The sequence below is a fragment of the Gallus gallus genome, chromosome 1 (genome assembly GCF_016699485.2).
Source record: "Gallus gallus isolate bGalGal1 chromosome 1, bGalGal1.mat.broiler.GRCg7b, whole genome shotgun sequence".
NCBI lineage: Eukaryota > Metazoa > Chordata > Aves > Galliformes > Phasianidae > Gallus > Gallus gallus.
Window position 1 is genome coordinate 657,542 of NC_052532.1, and position 23,393 is coordinate 680,934.

Here is a 23,393-nt window from a genome sequence, read left to right on the forward strand (position 1 = left end):
AACCAAGGCACGAGTGTTGATTTAGGGCAGAGAGCTCCCTGGTAAAATGCTACTGCAGAGCAGGAGTTGAGGAGGCGGCCTCTTGGTGAGGACAGGGTTCAGGCTTTGCTTCATGAAGTCCTCTGTTGGAGAGGCGAACTGCAGCCGTGCATGGTGCAAAGCAGTGTGAGCTGGGGGGGCTCATGGGAAACTCCAACACTATGAGCAGAGCAGGAGGCCGAAGAGTGGGTGCCAGCTGTGGGCTGTCCTTGTGCTTGCTAATGAGCAGGGAATAGGGTCGGGCAGCAAAGAGCCCGTCTGCAGGTGACAGCTCTTTACATTAAAAGCCATACAGAAACAGCTTGGAGGGTCTTCGAGGAGATCTGAAGAAATCAGGGAAACAGAAGCATGTCAGTGAATGGAAAATAAGGAGAATAAATGCAAAATAGCTACGAGAGGGAACAAAGAATTGAACGGCTCGAGTCCTCGGTAGGATTCCTAATTAACAGTTTAACCTGAGCGAGGTTGCAGGTTGTTTCCTATGCAGCTCGCTGGGGAGCTTTGCTCAGTGTGAGCTTCAGAACAAAGCGTGGTGGTACCACATCACTGCAGGAGGTGGTGGAGGAGGAGGTGGTGGTGGAGGAGTATGTGGGGACAGCCCGGTGCTGTGGTCAGAAGTTGTGCTGGCACCTGTGAGTGAGTGTGGACAGACTGAGCTCCGTGCACACCATGAAAACCATCATCAGGAATTTCATAGCAATGCAAAGATCCTCTGCTCTGAAGAGACATTCAGGAGAGCAGGATTGTTACCTTAGAAACGAAATGGATGGGAGGAAAAAAGTTAAAAACATTGGGAATATGGAATGGCTTGTGAGAGGGAAATAGGGAACTTCTGGTTGTTTCGTGGCAGCCAGAAAAAAAAGAGCGTGCGATGGAATTAATGGCAAGCAAATTCAGAACCAGGATGAGACGGTGCTTTTCCCTGCGGTTAGTGCTGGAATTCACTGCCTCGGGAGCTTGCTACACAGTGTGATTATAGAAGCATTAGGAGGTCGGAGTGAGGGAAATCACACTGTGGGCTTTTGTAATCAGTGCTTCTGGAGCTCCTGCTGGAACCATCATGAGCCCCGGGGACACACACAGCAGCTCTGCCCATCCTCTACCTACTGCCTGGGCCAGGGCATGGAGAGAGCGGGGCTGATGCGATCCGTTTGACCATCTGCATTTAATGACGTGCATCTAAGAAGATGTGTTATTCCATTTTTTTGTGTATTTCTGTAGGAATAGGAGTATTCTGAGGTTCTGAGCTTGGGGCAAGTGGAGCCGCCATGCTCCGCGTGGTGTGCGGGCAGTGAGGTTGGGGCAATGGGGTGAAGCTGTCCTGGTGATGGGAGGAATGCAGAGCAATGAGTTGAAGCTCAAGGCTGGGAGCCCAGGAGGTGTTCACCTGGTGGAGAGAGGGCTGAGGGGGATCTGAGCAGTGCTGATGGATGGATGATGGTCAGGAGGAGGGAGCTGGGCTCTGCTCGGTGCACCCAGCACCAGAACAAGGGGCAGCCTCATCCTGTGTGATAAACCTGATTTCACTCTATGACAAGGTGACCTGCTTAGTGGATGAGGGTAAAGCAGTCGATGTGGTCTACCTGGACTTCAGTAAGGCCTTTGACACTGTTCCCCACAACATCCTCATGGACAAGCTGGCTGGTTTGGATGGGTGTATGCTCTGCTGGGTGAAACACTGGCTGGATGGCTGGGCCCAAAGAGTTGTGGTCAGTGGAGTTAAATCCAGTTGGTGACCAGTCATGAGCGGTGTCCCCCAAGGCTCAGTACTGGGGCTACTTCTATTTAACACCTTTATTAATGATCTTGACGAGGGGATTGAGTGCACCCTCAGTAAGTTTGCAGACAACACCAAGCTGGGAGGGAGTGTTGATCTGCCTGAGGGGAGAAAGGCACTACAGAGGGACCTGGATAGTCTGGATCGATGGGCCAAGGTTAACAGTATGAGTTTCAATAGGGCCAAGTGCTGGGTCCTGCATTTTGGTCACAACATCCCCAAGCAACCCTACAGGCTTGGGGAGGGGTGGCTGGAAAGCTGCCTGATGGAAAGGGACCTTGGTGTACTGATGGACAGTCAGCTGAATATGAGCCAACAGTGTGCCCAGGTGGCCAAGAAGGCCAATGGCATCCTGGCTTGGATCAGAAATGGTGTGGTGAGCAGCACTAGGGAAGTCATCCTGCCCTGTATGCGGCATTGGTGAGGACTCACCTCGAGTGCTGTGTTCAGTTTTGGGCACCTCAGTACAGAAAGGACATGGAGGTGCTGGAGCAGGTCCAGAGAAGGGCAACAAGCCTGGGGAAGGGCTTGGAGAATTTGTCCTATGATGAGCGACTGAAGGAACTGGGACTGTTTAGTCTGGGAAAAAGGAGACTGAGGGGAGACCTTATTGCTCTCTTCCAATACCTGAAAGGTGATTGCAGTGAGATTGGGTTGGTCTCTTCTTACTGCTGACAGGTGACAGGACAAGGGGAAATGGCCTCAAGTTGCACCAGGGGAGGTTTAGGTTGGATATCAGGAAACACTTCTGTACAGAAAGGGTTGTTAAGCACTGGAATGGGCTGCCCAGGGGGGTGGTTGAGTCACCATCCCAGGATGTGTTTGACAACTGTCTGGATGTGGTGCTCAGGGACAGGATTGAGCGGAGGGCTGTTAGAGTTGGGGTAGGATGGTTGGGTTGCAGCTGGACTCGATGATCTTGAAGGTCTTTTCCAACGTGAGCAATTCTGTGATTCTATAATCCCTTATCGCATCTCAGTGCTCAGTTCCCAGTGATGTTTTCTTTTCCAAGAGGAAAACGTTGGTAAGTGGCAACACATCCATGAACACCTAGAGTCCTCTTGCATCTACCCCCAAAAATCTTGCAGGAGAATTGGTGCTGGGTCAGATTTTGATCAGAATAAATACAAAGGAAAATCCACGTCTGCAACATATGCCCCCAGATCCTTTATTCTGAAGGAGGAAACAGCCAGCAAAATTCTGATTGTTTTGCAAATATATTCAGGCTGGCAGGCATAATGTAAAGGAAGAGTGGTTTAGATGTGGTGTTTCACGTTTTCCAGGAGCGATGCTGTGTGTATGGGCACAGGGCAGAGCTGGGGGTCGATGCACCCCATAGGGTTTGGAGCAGCCTCACTCTGAGCATCCCCAGTGGTACCGCACCGTCCCCTGAGCCCATGGCTGGGAGCTGCCCTGGGGAGGTGTTGGTGATGCAGCTGGCTGTGATCCCCCCACTCCCGGAGCTCTGAGGGTCTGCACAGCCCCATGTGACCGCTCATAGCCACAGCTCTGTCCCAGAGCTGCTCCTGGCAGCAGCGTGGTGCAGGTGCAGCACAAGGCAGCAGCAGATGACGCTGCGTGTTTTTCAGGCTGTGGTTTTGATAGCTGCTAATACTGCGTTTCATGAGATGTGTGATGTGTGACTCACATCCCGCGTGTGAGAGCCTCCACCTTTTTTTTTTCCTCCCCCAAATCCCACTCCATAACAAGTGTTTCCCTATCTGGATCCTGCTGCAGTTGATGTCTCCTGCACAGATGGAGCACCTTCAGCTTATCAGGGTCTGCTTAAACCCAAACCTTGTGCCTTCCCAGGCTTTGCCATGCTTTTGGGACACATTTTTTATCGCACGATCCTTCAAAGGTGAGCTTAAGTGTTCTTAGATTGCTTCAGCCCACCCTTAAACATCCCACTAGATATGCAGTCAGGCATACCCCGCCATTAATTAGTCCCCATTGCTGGTTTCCAGGTGAGCTCTTTCCTCTCTGTCCCTGTGAAGGTGCATTCCATCTCACACTGATCTTTGTATTAAAGGCTGATTCAGCGATGAGCAGACACTAAGTTGTTCTCCTTAGTTTCGTGCATTGGAAGCTTTCTCTCTCTGCAGTTACCCAAAAGAGCACCAACCGTTTGCAGCAGTCTGGGATCTTTTCTTGCTGTCAGTGTATTTGCAGAATGCTTTTTTGTCTGCCTTGCTTCCCTCTGTGGTGGCACTTCTTGTGATTGTGCCTTCTGGATTTTTCTATTTGGTGTGTATATGTGTGTTCTGCCCACAGCAACCACTGCTGTTTTCCAGTTTCTGTAGTGTTTGAGGCCTTCCCTCCAGTCTGCCCTCCCTCCTGCCTTCCTTCCCTCCCTCCCATCTTCCCTTATGCCCCCTTCTTTCCCTCCTGCCTTCCTTCCCCCCTGCATTCTTTCCATCCTGCCTCCCTTCTTCCCTTCCTGCCTTCCTTCTTTCCCTCCTGCCTTCCTTCTTTCCCTCCTGCCTTCTTTCCTTCCTGCCTTCTTTCCTTCCTGCCTTCTTTCCTTCCTGCCTCCCTTCTTTCCCTCCTCCCTCCCTCCCTTCCCTCCTGCCTTCCCTCCCTTCTGCCTTTCCTCCCTCCTGCTTTCCCTTCTGCCTTCCCTCCTCCCTCTCCTCCCTCTCTCCCACCTTCCTTCCCTCCCATCCGCCTTCCCTCCCTCCCACCTTCCCTTCATCCTTCCTTCCTTTGGGTGAACACTTCCCATGTTGTGGCCATTCCTGCCAACTTTGCCTTCATGTTCTCAGCCTCTCGGAATTGGTGCACACAGAGAGCTCCTATGTCTGTTTTCTGCACCCTGTGTCTAACAAGTGGTCACAGGCACAGTCCAGGAGCTGGCTGGGCAGTCCAGGCCCCACTCTTGGTAGCACATCTCAGCTCAGTGCCATCTCTCATCCCCTAAGGCAGCTCCGGATGGGGCAGCACAGGGCGCTGCTGTGTGCCAAGCCCTTCTGGTGGCTGTGCGTGGCACGTGCTCAGAGCAGGGCACACGCTGAGGGAAGCAGGGATTACGGTACCTGTGCTCCAAAACGCCTTCTGCCCTGCTCCTGGCCATGAGCATCTCTGCAATGGGCAATGCAAATCGTTGCTATGCCCATGGCTGCTGGGCAGAGTGCACCGAGCACCGCTCCTCCCTGCACAGAAACCCTTTGCTGGCAGCACCCCGCATGTTCCTGGCCTTTCACCACCCTGAACAAATATCCTTCTTCTGAAATTGCTAAAACCGCAGTTATTGCATCAACTGCATCCCAGGGATCTTACTTCTAATAATCCTGACCTCTCCTCGGGGGGTTTAATAAAGTTGATGCCTTGTCCCAACCTCTTCTCTCACATTATTACATTTAACAGTGCAGACCGATGCATTATTCCCAGGCCCATTTCCCCCTTGTTGCTGTGAATGAGATCTTTGCCCTAAGTGCTACCTTGCTGCTTTGTTTATTTATTTATTAAATGCCTCAGCCAATTTGTTTTACCTTCCCGGCTTCTGAAAGGCTCTGAGCCATTTGATTTGTTCTGCGTGCATTTGGGGATTTGGGGAGGAACGGCCACAGATTGTTTCATTCTCTCCCACTCTTTGCTTTTCAGCCCAGTGCCAGCTGTTAATCTGAGTCCCTTCTGCATCTCAGCTGCAGCCTCGGACTCTCCCTTGCAGCAAAGTCATTTCCTAGGGGGGCCGGGAGCCTGGAGCAATGTGGTGTGAAGGCTCTGCCCGGGGTGCTGCAGGGCTCCGGGGCAGCAGACGCACTCTTTGTGGCACAGCAGTGCAGCAATATGGGGCTGTGCCCCACACTTTAGATATGGGGTTTCGTTTTGGGGTAGGATGGTGAAGAGCAGAGTTGGAGCATCTGTTGCCCCTGGTGTGGTGCCATGGTCTGAGATAACACCTTGTTTGGGGGGAGGGAGGGGAGATTCAGACTGGATGTGAGGAAAAGCTTCTTCTCCAAAGGAGTGGTTGGGTGCTGGAATGGGCTGCCCGGGGAGGTCACCATCCCTGGGGGGGTGTTCCAGGAATGGTGAGGTGTTGTACTCAGGGATGAGGTAGAGTGGGAAATATTGGTGATAGGTGGATGGTTGGTTGATCTTAGAGGTCTTTTCCAACCTTGATGATTCTATGATCCTAAAGGATAATTTGGTCAGTGCTCCTTTGGAGGAATGTGGTGAGGAGGAGCGCTGGTCCCCAGCTGTCCAAGCAGGCATCTCATGCAAGAAATGGGGGGTGCTTGCAGAGGAACTGCAGAATAATGAGGATTGAAAGGAGCATTGGGAGGTCATTGGGTTGAGCCTTCCATTAAGGAGAAAAGCAAGCTCCGAACTCGTTGGTGAATGATCCAGAAGGGCCTCATATCCCCCCAGGGTGCCCCTCCAGCTGCCCCCAGCGCACCATGTGGAGAAGAACCCTCCGGGGGCAGCAGCTTGGGGCAGAGCTCTGCTGTCATGTGCAGCTGAACCGTGCAACACCTGGAAGGTGCTGCTGCCCTCGGTGCGCACTGCAGCGCATCCAAAGGAACCACGTGATCTCCTTCACAGTTCTGATAAACCCAAAGCAAATCTGAGCAATATTCAGGTGAGATTACGTCCATGCTGGGTGTGTTTGTCTCAGTAACAGCTTCTTTGGGGGCCCTGGGCAGGGTGGGGCCGGGGGGTCCCTTCACCCCAACCATGCTGTGGTTCTGTGAGGGCTGGCGTTGGCTTGTGCCCTGTGGCACCTGGGGATGTGATTAGTAGGCACGGTAGGGATGAGTTGGGGTTGGACTTGGTGGTCTCAGTGGTCTTTTCCAACTTTAATGATTCCATGATTCCGTTGGTGACCTTCTGGGCCACTGCCCCCAGAGCAGGGGGGGCCGCATGTGGCATTGCGCCATCTGTGCGTGGAGTTCCCCAAATAGCCACGTCTCCAAAGATGTGGGATGGTGAATGACAACAGCTTTACTCAGCTCTGCATCTCAAGGTAGGAGAGAGACTGACAGCACTCACCGTGCCAGCTTCTGAAGGGGAATTTCAAAAAGATGACAAATTCACCAGAAAGGCATGAGGAATCTGAAGCCATCACATCCTTATGGGCAATATGGGAAGTGCTGGGGCAATCCCACCAGAGCTGCATGAGGCCGGATCTCTAGGAGAGGAGCTGCTCCCTGGGGCACAATGGCTGCCTGCGGTAGGTCCAGAAAAGTGCCTGGGACCAAAGAGACCGCTGGGAATGGGAATCTGGATTGGGGGAAGGCAATGTGAGCGCCCGGAGCAAGGTGGAGCTGTCGTCCAAATGGAGGCTGTGTGGGTTCTGCTGCCGTTTGGTGAGGGTCCGGTGCACTGAGCAGGATGGAACGTGTACCAAAGGGGAACTCATTTCCTGGCCTCTTGACGTTAAACTGGCAGGAAAATAAAGGTTTGAGAAGAGAAACCACATTGCCCTGAGCAGCATCAGTGATGTGACAGCCGATGTCAGCAAGGCTTGCAAAACATCACCGCTTCTCTGCATTGCTGATGCCCAGCGTGCTTATTTTATATGGGGGAAACTGCAAGGCTTGGAAGTCTGATGGAGTTTGTTGATAAATACGGGTGATGCGTACTGCAGAGAAGAAATTCAGACGGTCTAAACGTTGTATGGGATTGTAAATTAACTGCAGTCCCACTGGCTTCCTTGTCAGCTCCACCATGAAGAATTCCACTCTTTCATGAGGCATCACTCATTAGAATATAGAACAAAACAGCAGCGTGCACAAAGTGGGATAGAAAATAGTGCCATTGTGGCTGTGCTGGGTCAGTGCTGGGTGGAGTGCTGCTCCTCGGCCACTGCAGGCAGCCCCCATGTGAGGAAGGGGCCATGGGAAGTGGGGGACCTTGGGCAGTTGGTTGGGATGTGTCAAGAAAGGGAGGTGACACTGAATGGTGCCAGAGGGAAACACGCTTTCCTTTGCATGCAGTTGGACCACGCAGTGCCCTTGGCTTCATTTCTCACAATTTGTGCCTTATTGTGGTTGCTGCTTGTTGTGATGAGCTTTCTGTGCTCTGCTCTGTGTCAACCATCAGCTGGCAGCTGAGGATGCTCTCTCAGGGCTAGCTAATGCCCATGGGCAGAGTCTGAGTGAAGGAGGCTGTGTCAGTGATCCCATGGCTTTCCTGGGGCCACCAGCATCCTTCCCACTGCCCCACTCTGTCTTTCCCTGCACTGCTGCTCTCCCAGCTGAGCTCTTCAGTGCTTGGAATATTTCCACTTGGTACTGTCCTTCTTTCCTCTTTTCATCTTTTAAGGGGTGTGTGCCTTCATCTGCAGGGCTCATCATAAGGGCTCCTCATCCTGGCCTTGCTGTTGGCACGCTCTCCTGACCACGGCTGGCTTATAAAATGGTACAACGGTTTGGGTTGGAAGGGCGCTCCAAAGGCCATCTGTTCCCATTCCCCGCAGTGAGGAGGGACCCCCACAGCTCCATCAGTGCTCAGAGCCCCATCCCCTGAGCGTGGGTGTCTGCAGGGATGGGCAGCAGCACCTCTCTGGGCAACCTGTGCAGTGCTTCACCTCCCTCAGTGTGAAGTCCTTGCTCCTCACGTCCAGCCTCAGTCTCCCTCTGTTAGTTGGAAACCATCTCCCCATGTCTATCCCTCAGATCCTCTTTGTGGCCCTTCTCTGGACGCGCTCCAACAGCTCCATGTCCCTCCTGTGCTGAGCACTCCCCATCTGGACGCAGTGCTGCAGGTGAGGTGTCCCAGCACAGAGCAGAGCTGCAGATCCCCTCCCTCGCCCTGCTGGCCACACTGCTCCGGATGCCCCAGGGTGCAGTTGGCTCTCTGTGCTGCGAGGGCACAGTGATGCCTCGTGGTGCTGCTCCCCACCAGCACCCCCAGGGCCTTTTCAGCAGGGCTGGGCTCAGTAATGAACGTTTTCCATCCTCTGGCACAAGGACAACTGCATGGACTGCCCCACAGTGCAGACCCTCTGTGCTCCTTTTGCCCGCAGCATGCTGGGGTTGTCCCTGCCTCTTTGCCCGCGTGCCTTTGGGGAAGAGGTGTCCTTGGAAGACCTGGATCCAGTGATGGCATCGATGTGCTCTCCTGGCAGGGTGTGAGCGGCCGTATGGCTCTGAGCAGTGGGCTGGGAGCTCAGGCATGGCCTGAATGCCAATGAGCTCCACGCAGCTCTGCAGCCCACCGTCCTCTCCTGGAAAGCAGACAGAAATGCAAAACGGTTGGAGCAGGTGGTTGGTGCTGTCCCAAAGCGGGCGTCTGCCAGGCATGGAGCTGCTGTTGCAGCAGGCAGGCGGGTCGCACGGTTCTCTGCTCTGGTGCACTGCCCTGGCGCATGCTGGGCTGGCTCCAGCGCCGTGTTCTGGATGGCAATGCGTCACGTCTCGCAGCTCGTGGCTATTTACACGGGTTTGAGCATCTTGCTGCCTTTCTCAAAGACTTCAGCATGACCATTTGCCACAGCATCATCAACGTGTGATCTCTGAGTGCTTCCTGGGGGTCACTGCATCGCAGGAGCTTGGCGGAACCGCTGCGCTTTGCTCCCATCTCTGAGAGCCATGCAGTCCCAGCTGTAGGCACTGTCCTTCGGCCCTGCCACCATTCACTGCCCTCCTGCTCGGCCTCATGCAGCCCATCTCTGTGCCCTAACCCCTGCTGCCATCCTTACTACCATCTCCATGACCCCAACCCTGAGCTCTGAGTGCTGCTCTGGGGCGCTGCTGTTGGCTCAGGGCAGCACCTGGATGCTGCAGCCAGTGCCAAGGCTGTGCCTGCCGCACAGATCCTGCCAAAAATCAAACAGGAGGTTTGGCAACGTCAGGGCCAGAATAGCAAATAGCAGAGGAGATATCCCAGTGCTTCTGTCAATCAGTGGCACCCTTGTCTGGATATTACTGGGCAGGCAGCCCTGAACAGAGCTGTGCAGGCTGGCGGCGGAGAAATACTGCAAAGAAGCACAGACTGGAGGTGATCTCTTTGTGCGCAGATGTTGGAAAGAAGGAAATCATTTCTGTAGAAGCAGAGCTGAGCAAGGAGGACGGTACTTAACATCACATTGGTTTGGAGGATTCGTAGGACTTGTGGTGTGACCTGAGCCATGCCCTCCCCACCGTTATCCACGTGCATTTCTCACATCAGCACTGCTCCCATCACCGAGCAGCTCCATGTGCTTTGGGCTGATGGAGGAGCAGGCAGAGCAGCACTGCTGGTGCTGAGCCTAAAGCAGCACTGCCCGAGGCCTGCACCCCACACACCGTGGGCATGAGGTCAGGAGAGCAGGGAGCAGGGCTCATGGCCCCATCTGGAGGGGCTTTGGGATCTGGGACAGCTTTTGATTTTACCTGAAGGCAGCCAACTTTGAAATGCACGCAGGGTCCAGAAGGGAGGTTCATACTCCCAGTTTTTACCCACTTCTCCCAGGCTGGTGTCCCTGTGCAAGGCTGCAGTGCTGGCACACCTCCGTCTCCATGGGCTCATTGTGGCCATGCGTCCCTGTGTGGTGCCGAGGTGGCCCCAGCTATGAGGCTGGGCTTCTGCCCCAAATATCTGATATTTGAAGGATTTTATGTCCTGGTTTAATGTTTATGTGCCCATAACTCATGTGTCCAAGTCTCCCTGTAACAGTGCCAAAGGCATTCGGGACCCCCAGCGCTCTCTGGTGTGCACCAATGGAGTGACCCTGGGCTGAAGCAATTAATGGATTATCATCTCTATTTCCGTGGTGCGGTGTTTGTGACATCTTTATGATGCTCCCTGATTACGGTGTGTACACCCCAAATACCACCACGCTGTATGGCTTGGCATGGAATTGCTCGTATTGCCTGGAGTTGGGCATGGCTGACACTGGGCAGCAATCTCAGCTGTTGTAAAGTGGATTTGTTCCCTGTTTATGGGGCTATTACTTTACGGTGGGCAAAGTCTTGGCAGTGGCGTTCCTGAGCTGGTTGGCTTGTAGCAATGCATCCTTTTAGCTGGTTTTAATCTTCCTGTTGAAATATCTTCCAGCCTGAACTTTCCCAGGTTTTTCATTGCTTCTGGCTCCGTGTCAGAGCCAGAAAATGGACCCGAGTTTTTGAAATGTGGAAAAAGTGGAGAAAAAATGGTTGCAATATAATCTTTGAGCAGACGTGATCCTTGTATAAAAGCCAGCGCGGCAGAAAGCTGGTGTTTCACATGGGTATTAGCAGGGAACCAAGCAGGTGAGTTAGTGCTTGAGAGGACATACAATGCCTGTGTACCAAATGAGGGTCCCATGAATGCTTGCCGTGGTCTGGGTCACAGCGCTGCAGAGATCCGCTCCGCGTTCCCTCCCCCTTTCCTTTGCTCACTTCCAGCTCCTTGCTCCAGCCAAACCGATGGGCACGTGCCGTGTTTTGTGTCCACATGGGGATCCCAGTGCTGGGCCAGGCTGGGGCAGCTGTGGGGTGTGCAGATGTGCAGAGCCCTCTTCTCTTGGCAGATGTCCTGTCTGAATGCAGGCGATGCTGTCGGTTTCCCCACATTTCATCTGTGTTGATTTTCAGAGTCTCACCTCCGTTAGGCAGCCAACCTTTGCACCGAGTTCGTATCAAAATCCAAGGCAAAGTATGAATGTAGTTTTTGGACTCTGTACCGCTCTCACTGCTGTGGATGTGAAGTTGGGAGAAGCTTTCCTCATGGATGATGCACCCGATGGAAGGAGCTGTTGGCAGTGCTGGTACCGGTCGCCATCAGGATTTGCTTTGCAGAGCCAGTGGGAACAGGGAGCCCATACTTCTGCCTTTGAGCAGCTGAGTGGGCCATGAAGAGTTTTTATACCCAGAAGGATTGCTTGAGTCATGTGCCAAGAGTGAGGGTGGCTCTGGAGCTCTCCTGAATGAGAAGGAAGGCTCTGCGTTGGCTCCAATGGCACTCAGCCTCCTGGCTCATTGGGTTTCCTTTGGATGGGCAGGGAGGAACCCTATGTTGGTGCAGCTGGCAGAGAGGTGGTGGCACAGAGCTCAGGGCTGGCAGCAGTGTGCTGGGAGGAGGGCTCTGCTGGCTGCACCATTCAGAAATGGAGCTGTCATCCTTCACAGCACTCAGAGGAAAACCCAGCACCAGCCCTGAGTGTGATCCAGCACTGCGAAGCACAAGGGTGCATTGCAAGGGAGCGGCGCTGCGTGGCTTTGAGTCACAGCTCCAGCTGAGCTTCATGTGCCGATGCACTGCCTGCGTGTTCCAGGGGAATCCTGAGTCCCATGGGAAGGGACCTGTGAGAGCTGCTCAAGGCATCTGAGACCTCCAGCCGGAATCTGAGCACTGATTTAGACGTGGCCTGTGGGTATCGCTGAGGAGGGATGGTTTTGAGTGATGGAAGGGTTGTGAATTTGATGGCAACCACAAGAGGCGTTGACTGTAAGTTAAATTCAAACTGTTCAAACAGGGGATTGCAGCGTCGTGGTCCTCTGTTTTCTGTAAGTGAGGATGATTAAGGGTTGAAGTGAGGGGTCATGTTGTCCTTAAGCTGAGGCTGGGTTCTGAGGCTGCCCAAGAGCTTTGAGCCAGCAGGACTCGGGGGTGAAATGGTGGAGCCCAGGACATGGGTGGTGACATCCCAGCTCTGCTGCTCCTCGCATGCAAGAATCATAGAATGGCCTGGGTTAAAAAGGTCCATAATGATCCTCTAGTTTCAAAGCCCCTGCCACGGGCAGGGTCACCAGCCACCAGACCAGGCTGCCCCAGAGGCCAAGGGCAGCTCTGGTTGCTGGTGCACAGAGTGCCTGAGGGTACCAACGTGATGCCCTTCACCAGAAGGGCTGCAGAGGGAACAATGGAAATCCTTTGCACGATGGGGATGTCTGCAGTTAATGAAGGAAAAGGTTGCTGATGGGTGGGAGTAGCACGGACCGTTTGTAAGGAACTGATGGCTCTTGCAAAGTGAGACTTCCCTCACTGAGCTGAGAGAGGAGCTGCACGTGTTGGCAGCTGTGGATGGAGGCAATCAAGTGAGCAAAATACGTTCGAGTTTTCTGAAAAGCTTCAGATGAGGTTTTGTATTGAGGCTGCTGATGGAACTAAGGATGGGCTCAAAGGTTTCTAAACGGAGGGAGCGATGGGTGAGACTGAAATGTCGATACTGGGATGGCAAACAGGCAGGAATGGGACTGCTTCGTTCTGATTTCATCACTGAGCTGGGGGAGGAAGTGTGCGGTGAACCCTCCGTGTCTGTGGAAGAGGCAAAGTTCTTTGGGTATCCTGATGGATGTGATTCTAGAACCTATGATTCCAGATGGATACGATTCTAGAATCTGTGATTCCAGGTGGATGTAATTCTAAAATCTGTAATTCCAGGTGGATATGATTCTAGAATCTGTGATTCTATGATTCTGATGGATATGCTGATGAAGACTGAGCACATGAAAGGTGTCAGGTGGGCCACCACGAAGATAAACACAAAGCAGTGCAGCTGCAAGTATTAAATGTATGAAGTCTACATTCAGCTACACGATGCCGAATGTGGAGTGCAGCTCCAGAACAGCACTGGCAGCTCTCAAAATCGAGAGCTTGAAGCCCAGGAAGCCCAGGAGCACTGAGGATACATCTCTCTTTGGACGATAAGACTCAGATTGCATTGAGAGTCTGAGAGCTGTGCTGGATGCAAAACCCAAAGACCCCTTCTACAAACGCTGCTGCACACCTCATTGCAGCCCCAGCACCAGCACTGCCTTCAGGCTGACCACAGCCCCATGCAGGCACTGCTGGAGCTCTGTGCAAACAGCTCCGGGTGTCCTCTGCTGCCCTGTGGGCTCCTCCATCCCTTTGCACAGTCTGCTCTCGTACTGCTCTTCTAATGCTTGCAGCTGAGTCCCTCTTATCAGTGGAACAGACCTTTAGCAGCTTACGGTCATCTGGGATTTGTTGTGGACTGCTTCCCAAGGGGGAAAATGAAAAAGAAAGGCCACAGGTCCCCTTTGCTTTCCCCCAGTGTTTTGTGTAAGGTATTGGCAGGCTCTGGAGGTCCTCCTGCTCGCTCAGTACCTGCCACACTCCATGCTTTCCATCAGCTCTTCCTCTTAATGTAATTCACGTATTCAAGAACAGTTTCTGAAATTCAATCACATCCCGATTCCAGTTGCCTAATACACTCCAGCGGAGTTTTCATTATTGGAATATATTAAATTAAGTTGTTTCCTTTGCATCTCTTAAAGGTGCAGCTCCCGTTTCCCACCCGTCAGAAATGAACAGCCATGTATCCTGCAGGGCAGGCGGCTGCACAGCTGCGCAGGATACGCAGGAGGAGCTCAGTGCATTCCTTGTCCAAATGGAGAGAAAGGCCCAACGTGCTTCCCTGCTAGGGCAGTTCAGGGAAGTGATGTTTTGTGACATCTTTAAATCCAATTCTTTTGCTCCCGGCTCATTTGCCTGCTGGGGTGCAGCCATAATTCAGGCGATACCAATCGTGCTGACAGACGATTTGCTGCCCCCGTGGTGGATACGGCTCTGAGCGCTGAGATGCCGGTGTGATCCGTGCCCAGTTTTCCCAGTATGATGGAGGGGAGAGGCCTGGAGGATGGCTGAGGCTGAAGCTGTTTGCACACCCGTAGTCCCCTGTGTTCAGATGAGGAAATGGCAGTTCCTGGTGCAGGAGGGTCTTATCAGCATCCCAGTCTGAAGGCTGCACCAAAGACAAAGAATAGATACAGCGGCGACAATCTGCTTGGAGAATTGCTGCTGCTGATAAGCAGTGTCTTCCCCTCGGTTAAGTTCCAGACTGTATATTTATAATCTGCTTATCTAAATTCCCTACACACTTCCAATTGAATGTGGCATTCTGCTTCACTTCCAATTTTGAGCTGATTTGCACTCCGGACGTGGTGAAATCCACATGGTACTGGAGCAGAGCACTGGGGGGGTCCCCATCCCAGGGGGTGCCCAAGAACATGGGGATGTGACACATGGGGACATGGGTAGTGGGCATGGTGGGATGGGTTGGGGTTGGACTTGGGGATCTCAGAGGTCTTCTCCAACCTGCTTGAATCTGTGATTATGTTTTGTGATTCTGTAGAGACAAAGATCTGATGTGCTTTTCAGTGAAGCCATCGGGTTGGCTGCAGACCCATGGGCAGCCAAGAGGTGGTCCCAAGTGCCTACAGCTACCTGGAGGCATTCAAGGCCACCCTGGAGGCATTCAAGGCCAGGCTGGATGTGGCTGTGGGCAGCCTGGTCTGGTGGTTGGCGACCCTGCACATAGCAGGGGGTTGAAACCAGATGATCTTTAAGGTCCCTTTCAACCCAGGCCATCCTATGATTCTATGATTCTACCTGGGGATGGCGAGGTGCCCAGTAGACTCCAGTTTTTTGTGTCACCCTTTGTCTCTTTGCAATTTGCCATTGGTAGGAGAGAATGACTAACCTGGAAACGCAGCAGAGACCAGGAACAGTGGAGGTGTGGGGAGGTGGTGGTGGTGCTGGTGGTGGTCGTGGAGATGACCCTCTCCTAGTAGCTGCTGTCAAGGCAAGGTCATACAGCTTCATTCTGATCAACACACCCTGCCACTGCCCTGAGTGTGGGGCAGAGTCTCTTCCTGAGGACAGCACAGGAGATCGTGGTTAGCAGTGATTGTGTGTGAGAGAGCAGTGACCACAAAAGGAAGGTGAGACAGTGGTGTGAGAGAGGGTGTGAAAGGAGAGGAGGAGTTCCCTATGTTTGAAAGCAAGTGGAAGGTCCCAGGAGCAGCAGGAGATGTGGGGAGGAAGGCTCTGCCAGGGAGGTGACCCACTGTGTGCAGGGACAGAACATGTGGACATGAGCATCAAATGCCTGGATCAAATGCTGCAGGGGGAGCTGGGGCAGTGACACATGGAGCAGGTAGGGGATCATGGGATGGGATGGGATGGGATGGGATGGGATGGGATGGGATGGGATGGGATGGGATGGGATGGGATGGAATGGGATGCTGCCCTGCCTGATGGCAGAAGAAAGCATGCCTCGAATGTATTAGAGGTTTGGGAATTGGCTCCACCAAGGCTGAGGCACTGAGTGGAATTGCTGTACTCCATGGAGAAGTGCTTTGGGAATGTTCACCCATGGGGAATGGCATTGATGTTTACAGTGCTGTGAAGATATGTGTACACACATTTATATATGCATATCCTTCACATATCCATATATATTTGCATTTCTCTCTCTCTCTCTATTCATCCACCCATCCATCCATCTAGTCTATCTATCTATCTGTCCGTCTATCAGAATGATTTATCGTACCTTGCTCTTTATCTCCATGATCCATGATTCAGGTTTTAAGGAGCTTGTGTATCTTTTTTTTTGTCAACACTTAATCAAACCCTCCTGGTTTTATACTGGCTCCAAGCACAGCTCCCCAGGAAAGGTGAACACAGTAGATGTAATCTGTTGGTGCGATAGAGGACATCTGATGTAGTGCAGATGGTTCTCCTGGAGAATGCAGCATTAATGCAGAACCGTGATGTAAATAAGCAGTGGTCTGAGCATGCAAGAGCAATGGGTTGCTGAAAGGGAACTGCTGGAGCAGAAGGAGGTTGGTAGGAAAAGCCATCACGTGTTGGTGCTGTGAATGGTCTTCAGTGTGATCTCTGGTGTCCTTGGCATCAGGAGCATGCTCTTAGGCTTCACTGATGATGTAAAGTCTGTGGGTAGGGGGCTGGGATGTCAGGAGGAATTTAAAGTATGGGAAAGCTGCAAGTAAGATGGAAATGTAAGCAAGATGTGTCTAAAAGATAACAGATTTCTACTATGAATTCGTAGTTGCCCTGTCTGTTTCTGTTGGAAACAATAGGGGAAAATGGTTGGGAACATGAACCAGAAGGTGACAGCCAGAATCAGTGTCATGTGCGGGCAAGTGCTGTCAGCATTGTCCAAGATCCTGCAAGGCCTTATTTAAAACTTAATTTAGAATGGCATGGCATGGCATGGCGTGGCATGGCATGGCGTGGCATGGCATGGCGTGGCGTGGCGTGGCATAGAATAGAATAGAATAGAATAGAATAGAATAGAATAGAATAGAACAGAACAGAACAGAACAGAACAGATCAGTGCTGTCCCCAGGGACGTCATGTATTGCGTGCTCAGGAGAAGTCACAGAACAGAGGAGATGCTCAGGAGTGACTCCCATGGCACAGCTGCCCATGCTGATGGCCAGCAGCCCGTGGGCTCCCTGAGACAGAGGCTGCCTGTGGGTTTGTGTTCTCGTTAGGCAGCCCTGGAGACTGTCTGATCCCTTTTTGGAGTTGTCTCTGCTGCTGGCATTCATTGCATCCCCGGACACGCGGTTCCATACCTGAAAGAAATGGCTTTTCCTTCTGTGTTCATGTCCCTGCAGCAAGGTTAATGGTTACACAGGCACTAGAAATGGGCTTGGTTATTCTACTGGAGGCAGAGGTGAGACTAAGCATCAGCAAAGGCCGTAAGTACTTGAAGGAAGAGGCAGAGCCAGGCTCTTGTCAGTGGTTCCAGTGCAGAACCAGCAGCACTGGGCACAAACTGGGGCACAGGAGGTTCCTTCTGAGCATCAGGAAACACCCCTGTGCTGTAAAGGTGGTGGAGCCCTGGCACAGGGACCAGAGGGGTTGTGGGGTGTTCTCCTTGGGGCTTCCCACACCCACCGGGGCTTGGGGCTGGGCACAGCTCCGGGTGTCCCTGCTGGGGCAGTGAGTGACCAGATGGACCCAGGGGGCTCTTCCTACCCCAACCGCTCTGTGATGCTGTGAGAGACAGGGATATTGGCACAGGCATGAGTTGGAATCATTCTTCCATATGGATCTGGAAAGTAGAAAGTGACCCTAGGAGCTGCCTGCTTCCAGTAGGAGCACTAAGAACAAGCAATCTAAGCAATTTTAAAGCAAGGAATCCTAAGTTCATCAGTGAGCATACAGTTATCTGCTAAGGCTGATTTCACCGGTGATGCTTCCACTCCGGTGTTCCTGGTTTGTTTTGGTTTTCCCAGAATCACAGGGCTGAAGGGCTTGGAAGGGACCTCTGGGAACCTCCATGTGCTCAGGCAGGTTCCCTACAGTGGGATTTCCCTACAGTGGGTGGCAATTTCCTCATAGGAGACATTCCAGACACTCCTTTGTGGTCCTTTGACGCATTCCAATTTTTCATTCTGCAACTCAGAACAATTCAAATGTTTTTAATGATGCCCCAATGCTTGTCTGGTTGCACGATAAAAAGTTGCAGTGGGTCAAACGGTGCCAACCAGGGGAAGATAATTCCACGGAGCTGCATTACAGAGTGCTGAGCAGTGCTGGAAATGAGGGGAGGCGGAATGGCCTTTGAGCATTGCCATGAGTGCATGCAGCCGCATGAAGCTGGCGAGAAGGTTGGATGGAAGGTCCATTTAACCCAATATCTTGGGTTAATGGCCCATTTGGCACCCTCTGATGCTCAGAGCTGATCTGAGGAAGGGTTGTGCTGAGGTTCCTCGCACTGCACCTCCTCCGGTTGGTTCATCCATTGGCTCTCAGAGCTCCGCGCTCGGAAGGATCCCCATCGCGGGCACAGCGCCAGACTCCGTCCCATCTCCTGAGAACATCACCAGCAGTTTTTGGCTTCCTTCCCTATTCTGAGCCGTTCTTGTATCCCTCGGTTCTCCATCGGTCATTTTAAGTTCCCAACAAATGCTGTTTTCTGGATGTTTCTACAAAATGACTTGTTGGTTTTCAGGCTTTCTGCGCATCGTTCTTGCAGCTCCATTTTCGTGGGTGTTCATTTTGGTTTGGTTCAGTTTTTTGTTTGTTTGTGGTTTTGTTTTGCTTTCTTTCTTTCTTTCTTTCTTTCTTTTTTTTTCCCCCCATTTAACTTTAAAGGATGAGTGATTCATTCTGTTTTGTTTTGAGCTTTTATTCCTCGCTGAAATACAGCTTTGTCTTTTTGCCTGGCGTTCCTTGTAGAGCCTTCCTCACCCCACTGCTCCCAGCCCTGCTGCCTTCCTTTAGGCCTTCCCCAAGTCCTCCTAGGATGTCTGAGCCCATAAAGTGCCCAGGCGTAGTTTCCAGGACACCAACAAAGCCTTTGCTTTCAGCTGACCACTATCGTTTCATACTGCCAAAAATAGTTTTTATGAATCATGAAGTCCCAATGTATTAAACTGGGCACAGTGGTGGTGGATTCATTGGCTTCCATTGGGTCTGCAGCATTACGAGCCTCACCATGCTGTCATCACTGTTAACTAACGTCTCCCAGTTAACAAGTTTATGAGCTCTGCCATGCTCGCTGCTCAGCACAAGGTCAGGAGTGCATTTGCCTTTTCTCAGGTGCTTTGTGTCACACCTCCCTGTGTCTCTCTTTCACCCAGTTCCCAAGGCCCGTTGGATCGGTAGTTCCATTAAAACTGGGCATTCTGGTTCTCTTATCTCATTCCTTTGACTGCCAGCTCCTGCACAGAGGAATATTTGCCTTACTTTGGGGTTTCTGTTTTCTAGTTCCATTTGTGCAAACTGCTCTCTGCAGCTATATATCTGACTTGGCCAGCTTCTGTCCTGTCTCTTTCTGGCTTCACCCCTCCAGTGTGAGCATCCCCAGGCAGGTGCTGTTCTGCATCTACCAGCTTTCCTCCCTTTAGTTAGAGGCCCTCCGTGTCACGTTAAATCCCAGCAGCTGCTTCCTCTGGGATGTAGAAGGACTACACCTTTCCAGTATGGATATCTTATTTGCTGCATTTTCCTCAGCTTCTAATTGCTCCACATCCTTCTCGTCTGCACCGTGTTCTCAGCCATGCAGTTGGGTTTAACTCCCTGCTCCTCGGATCTGGCTTTGCATTGTGCTCGGGTATTAGAGCGTTTGCTTGCATGTCTTGGTCTTCAGCTCCTAGAAAGCTGCCTCCAGCAGCCCTCTCCCACTCCTCACATGTCACTGCTCCACATGAGACCCTCCCCAGCATTTGGAAGGGTCCCACGAGGGCTGCCACCTTACCAAATGGGACACGAGTCACCCGGAATTCTTCTTGTGTTTCACAAACCCGTTCATCTCGGTGCTTGGCCATCACAGAGTGGTTTGGGTTGGAAGGGCCCTCTACAGGCCATCTGGTCCCACTCCCTGCAATGAGAGGGACACCCGCAGCTCCATCAGGTGCTCAGAGCCCCATCCCCTGCCCGTGGGTGTCTGCAGGGATGGGGCTGATGGACCACTCCATAACTTGCTTTGGTGGCAACATTCTCACTTTTTCAGCCGTCACGTTGGCTTTGCTTTTTGCAAATTTCCCTGTTTGTATTCAGTGCCTTTCACACCTCCACACAAAGCTACGAATCATGTGCACAGCTCGTCGCCAGTCATCCTTATGGCATCACGTTGAGGGTTCGACTTTCTGCACTCACAGCTATTAAGAGCAGTCTCATGGTGCTCCATAGCGAATGCCGTGCGACTCGAACAGCTCCAATCAAGGGGTTCATCTGCAAGGTGAAGCTGGTGCTGAATAAGCTGAGGAGTGAATTTACAGCACAGAAGCCAATTTGCACCCTGTATGGATGCTCTTCTCCAAGAGCCACGTAGGGCTCCTGGCAGCCCGTCTGCATCGCAGCTCCTGTTTATGCTGATGGTAATTCTGCACAGATAGAGCCTTGGGAGGGCTCTTTGGCTGTTGGAAGGTTGGAAATGGCTGTGATTAGTAATTAAAGCAGTGTCAGAGCACGGTGTGACCGCATGGTTGTGCTCCCAGGAGGGGCCAGCACTTTGTGGGGTCAGGGAGCTGTGCGTGTGGGTCCAACTCATGGCATTCCTGTAGAGTTCTCCTGCACCACCATCTCTCATCCCTCAAATACGAAACCTCAACATACAATCCTTTTGAATTTCAAAAAGGAGGTCTCTCCATCTGGATCTAGAGATACTGTAAGACACAAGCGGCAATGGGAGTTGTTGTCCTTGGTATGCTGTGCTCTGCCTTGAAGACGTTTGCCTTTCATTGCTGATGGGGTGAAGTGTAAAGTGCTGTTAGAACTCTGTGTGCAAGTGCTGGTAAGGTACATGGCATCGGAATTACTCTCTCTTTTGTTCATGTGTAGTGTTGTCCATCATTACTTTGAGAAACATAATTGTCTTCAATTTGTGCATGTGATGCCTGGCTCCCAAAGCTCCCAACCATGGAGCAGGGAGCTGGTGTGGAAGCAAATTGTAGAGAGAGATTCAATGGATGTGGCACGTGGGGACATGGTCAGTGGGCATGGTGGGGATGGGTTGGGGTTGGGGTTGGGTTTGGGGATCTCGGAGGTCTTTTCCAACCTTCATGGCTCTGTGCCTCAGCCCTGGCTCAGAGCCATGCAGCTGGAGGCCCCAGGTACCAGTCTGAGGGATGGATGGAGCCCATCCCTGCTTCCCACACCTTTGGGGCCTTGCTGGCTTTGCAGGCTGAAGCAGGTGAACACAATTGCCCAAACATACATCATCTTAGGGGGTTCAGAGAGTGCAAGCCCTATCTGGAGGAACGTGTCTCAGTATCAGCACGGCACTGCTTGAGCAGAGCTGTAGCGGCAGCACCTCCCCTCCTTGGCTACACTGATCTCTGTAGGCACCACCGAAGTTTGGAACACGTCCCAGGTAAGCCAGGAATGTGATGCTGGGGTGGTGCCCCCTCTTTCAGACAGAGCCAGGCAGGAGAAGGTGTGGGGATGAAGGCAAAGAAGGGATCATGCACCCACCGAGGTCTGGCAAGGACCTGCCTTTCTGAACGGGAACATAGTGGAAGAGTGTGTGGGATTGGTAGCTTTGAAGGGCTGTTATGCAGGCTTGGTGCCTTAGGTCCAAGCTGCATTACTTTAGCAAAAGGGGTCATTGCTCCACTTGCTCCGTATTCCCCCATTTTTCTTGGAGTGACTCCTGCATGCTCACAGTCCCAGGCTGTGATTTGCAATTTGGGAGTGGGATGTGTTATTTAATCAGCAGTGACAGCCCGGGCACTTCTGCTGTTCATCCTATGTTTACAGAGCTGGGCATCAGGAGGTATGTGCAGGGATCTGCTCAAGCTGATCCCTTCCAGGTACATCTATTGTCAGCACTTTGCTAGAGCTCAGCTCATTGAGATGAGAGGCAGAAACTTCAGCACTGTCATCTTCTGCACATCTTCTGAACACTGACAGACAAATGGACACCCACTGCGCCCCATTGCCAGTGGGTCCATTTCCAGCAAGTTCCACTCCCAGTAGGTCCATAGAATCACCAAGATTGGAAAAGACCCACAGAATCACCCAGTCCAACCATCCACCCATCACCAATAGTTCTCATTAAACGATGTCCCTCAACACAGCGTCCAAACATTCCTTGGACACCTCCAGGGTCGGTGACTCCACCACCTCTCTGGGCAGCCCATTCCAGTGCCTGATCTCATTGACCATCTCGTTCCAACCCCCTGCTATGTGCAGGGTCGCCAACCAGCAGACCAGGCTGCCCAGAGCCACATCCAGCCTGGCCTTGAGTGCCTCCAGGGACGGGGCATCCACAGCCTCCTTGGGCAACCTGTTCAGTGCGTCACCACCCTCTGGGAAAAAAACTTCCTCCTCATATCCAACCTAAACCTCCCCTGTCTCAGTTCAAAACCATTCCCCCTTGTCCTATCACTATCCACCCTGGTAAACAGTCGTTCTCCTTCCTGTTTATACGCTCCCTTCAAGTACTGGAAGGCCGCAACGAGGTCTGCCCACAGCCTTCTCTTCTCCAAGCTAAACAAGCCCAGTTCCCTCAACCTTTCCTCATAGGAGAGGTGCTCCAGCCCTCTGACCATCTTAGTGGCTTTCTGATCATCTTAGTGGCCTCCTCTGGACCTTCTCCAAGAGCTCTCCATCTTTCTTGCACTGGTTGGTGGCCCTCTATGCAGTGGGTTGGGGTTGGAGCTTCATGATCCTTGTGGTCCCTTCCAACCCAAGGCATTCTATGATTCTGTGACCTGCCGGAGCTGTGTCTGCCTGCACTGCTCAGATCCCAAATGAAGCCAGGTGGTGGCACAGTGTTTCTGGCAGCAGGACAGGCTCCCGGGCAGCCCTGGGCCCCATTGGGCTGATTCCAGCATATGGAACTGCCACCCCATCCCCTTTCTGCTGGGGGCAGCCCTGCTTTCCCCATTGACTTCCAGCCTCTGAGCAGCACCCTGCAGTGTAGCTTCCCTCATTGGTGCTTAGGCACACCAGTCCCCCAGTGTTTGGTCCATGCAGGAATGGGTGGCAGTGCTCCCATTACTTTGGGTTGATCATGGAGAACATCATGGTGGGATGCTGTCAAAGTCCCAATTCATTCTCCTCATGGTTCATAGAATCATAGAAAAGCCCTGGCTGGAAAGGACCCATAAGGATCATGGAGTCCAACCCCCAGCACCACACAGCACCACCCCAAAATGAGAGCCTCTGTCTGAGGACACTCCTTCCCCTCTGGCAGCGGGGGCTGTGCCGTGCTCTGGGAGCTGTGCCATGCCCTGGGGAGCTGTGCCATGCCGTGGGGAGCTGTGCCATTCCATGGGGAGCTGTGCCGTGCCATGGGGAGCTGTGCCGTGCCATGGGGAGCTGTGCCGTGCCCTGGGAGCTGTGCCGTTCCATGAGGAGTTGTGCCATGCCATGGGAGCTGTGCCGTGCCATGGGGAGCTGTGCCATGCCCTGGGAGCTGTGCCGTGCCATGGGGAGCTGT

At 52.5% G+C, this 23,393-nt stretch overlaps 1 protein-coding gene across 1 annotated transcript in view; it reads left to right on the forward strand.

The window, feature by feature from the left end:
* Positions 1 to 23,393, forward strand: part of SHANK3 (SH3 and multiple ankyrin repeat domains 3) — a 282,770-nt gene that overhangs the window by 91,638 nt on the left and 167,739 nt on the right.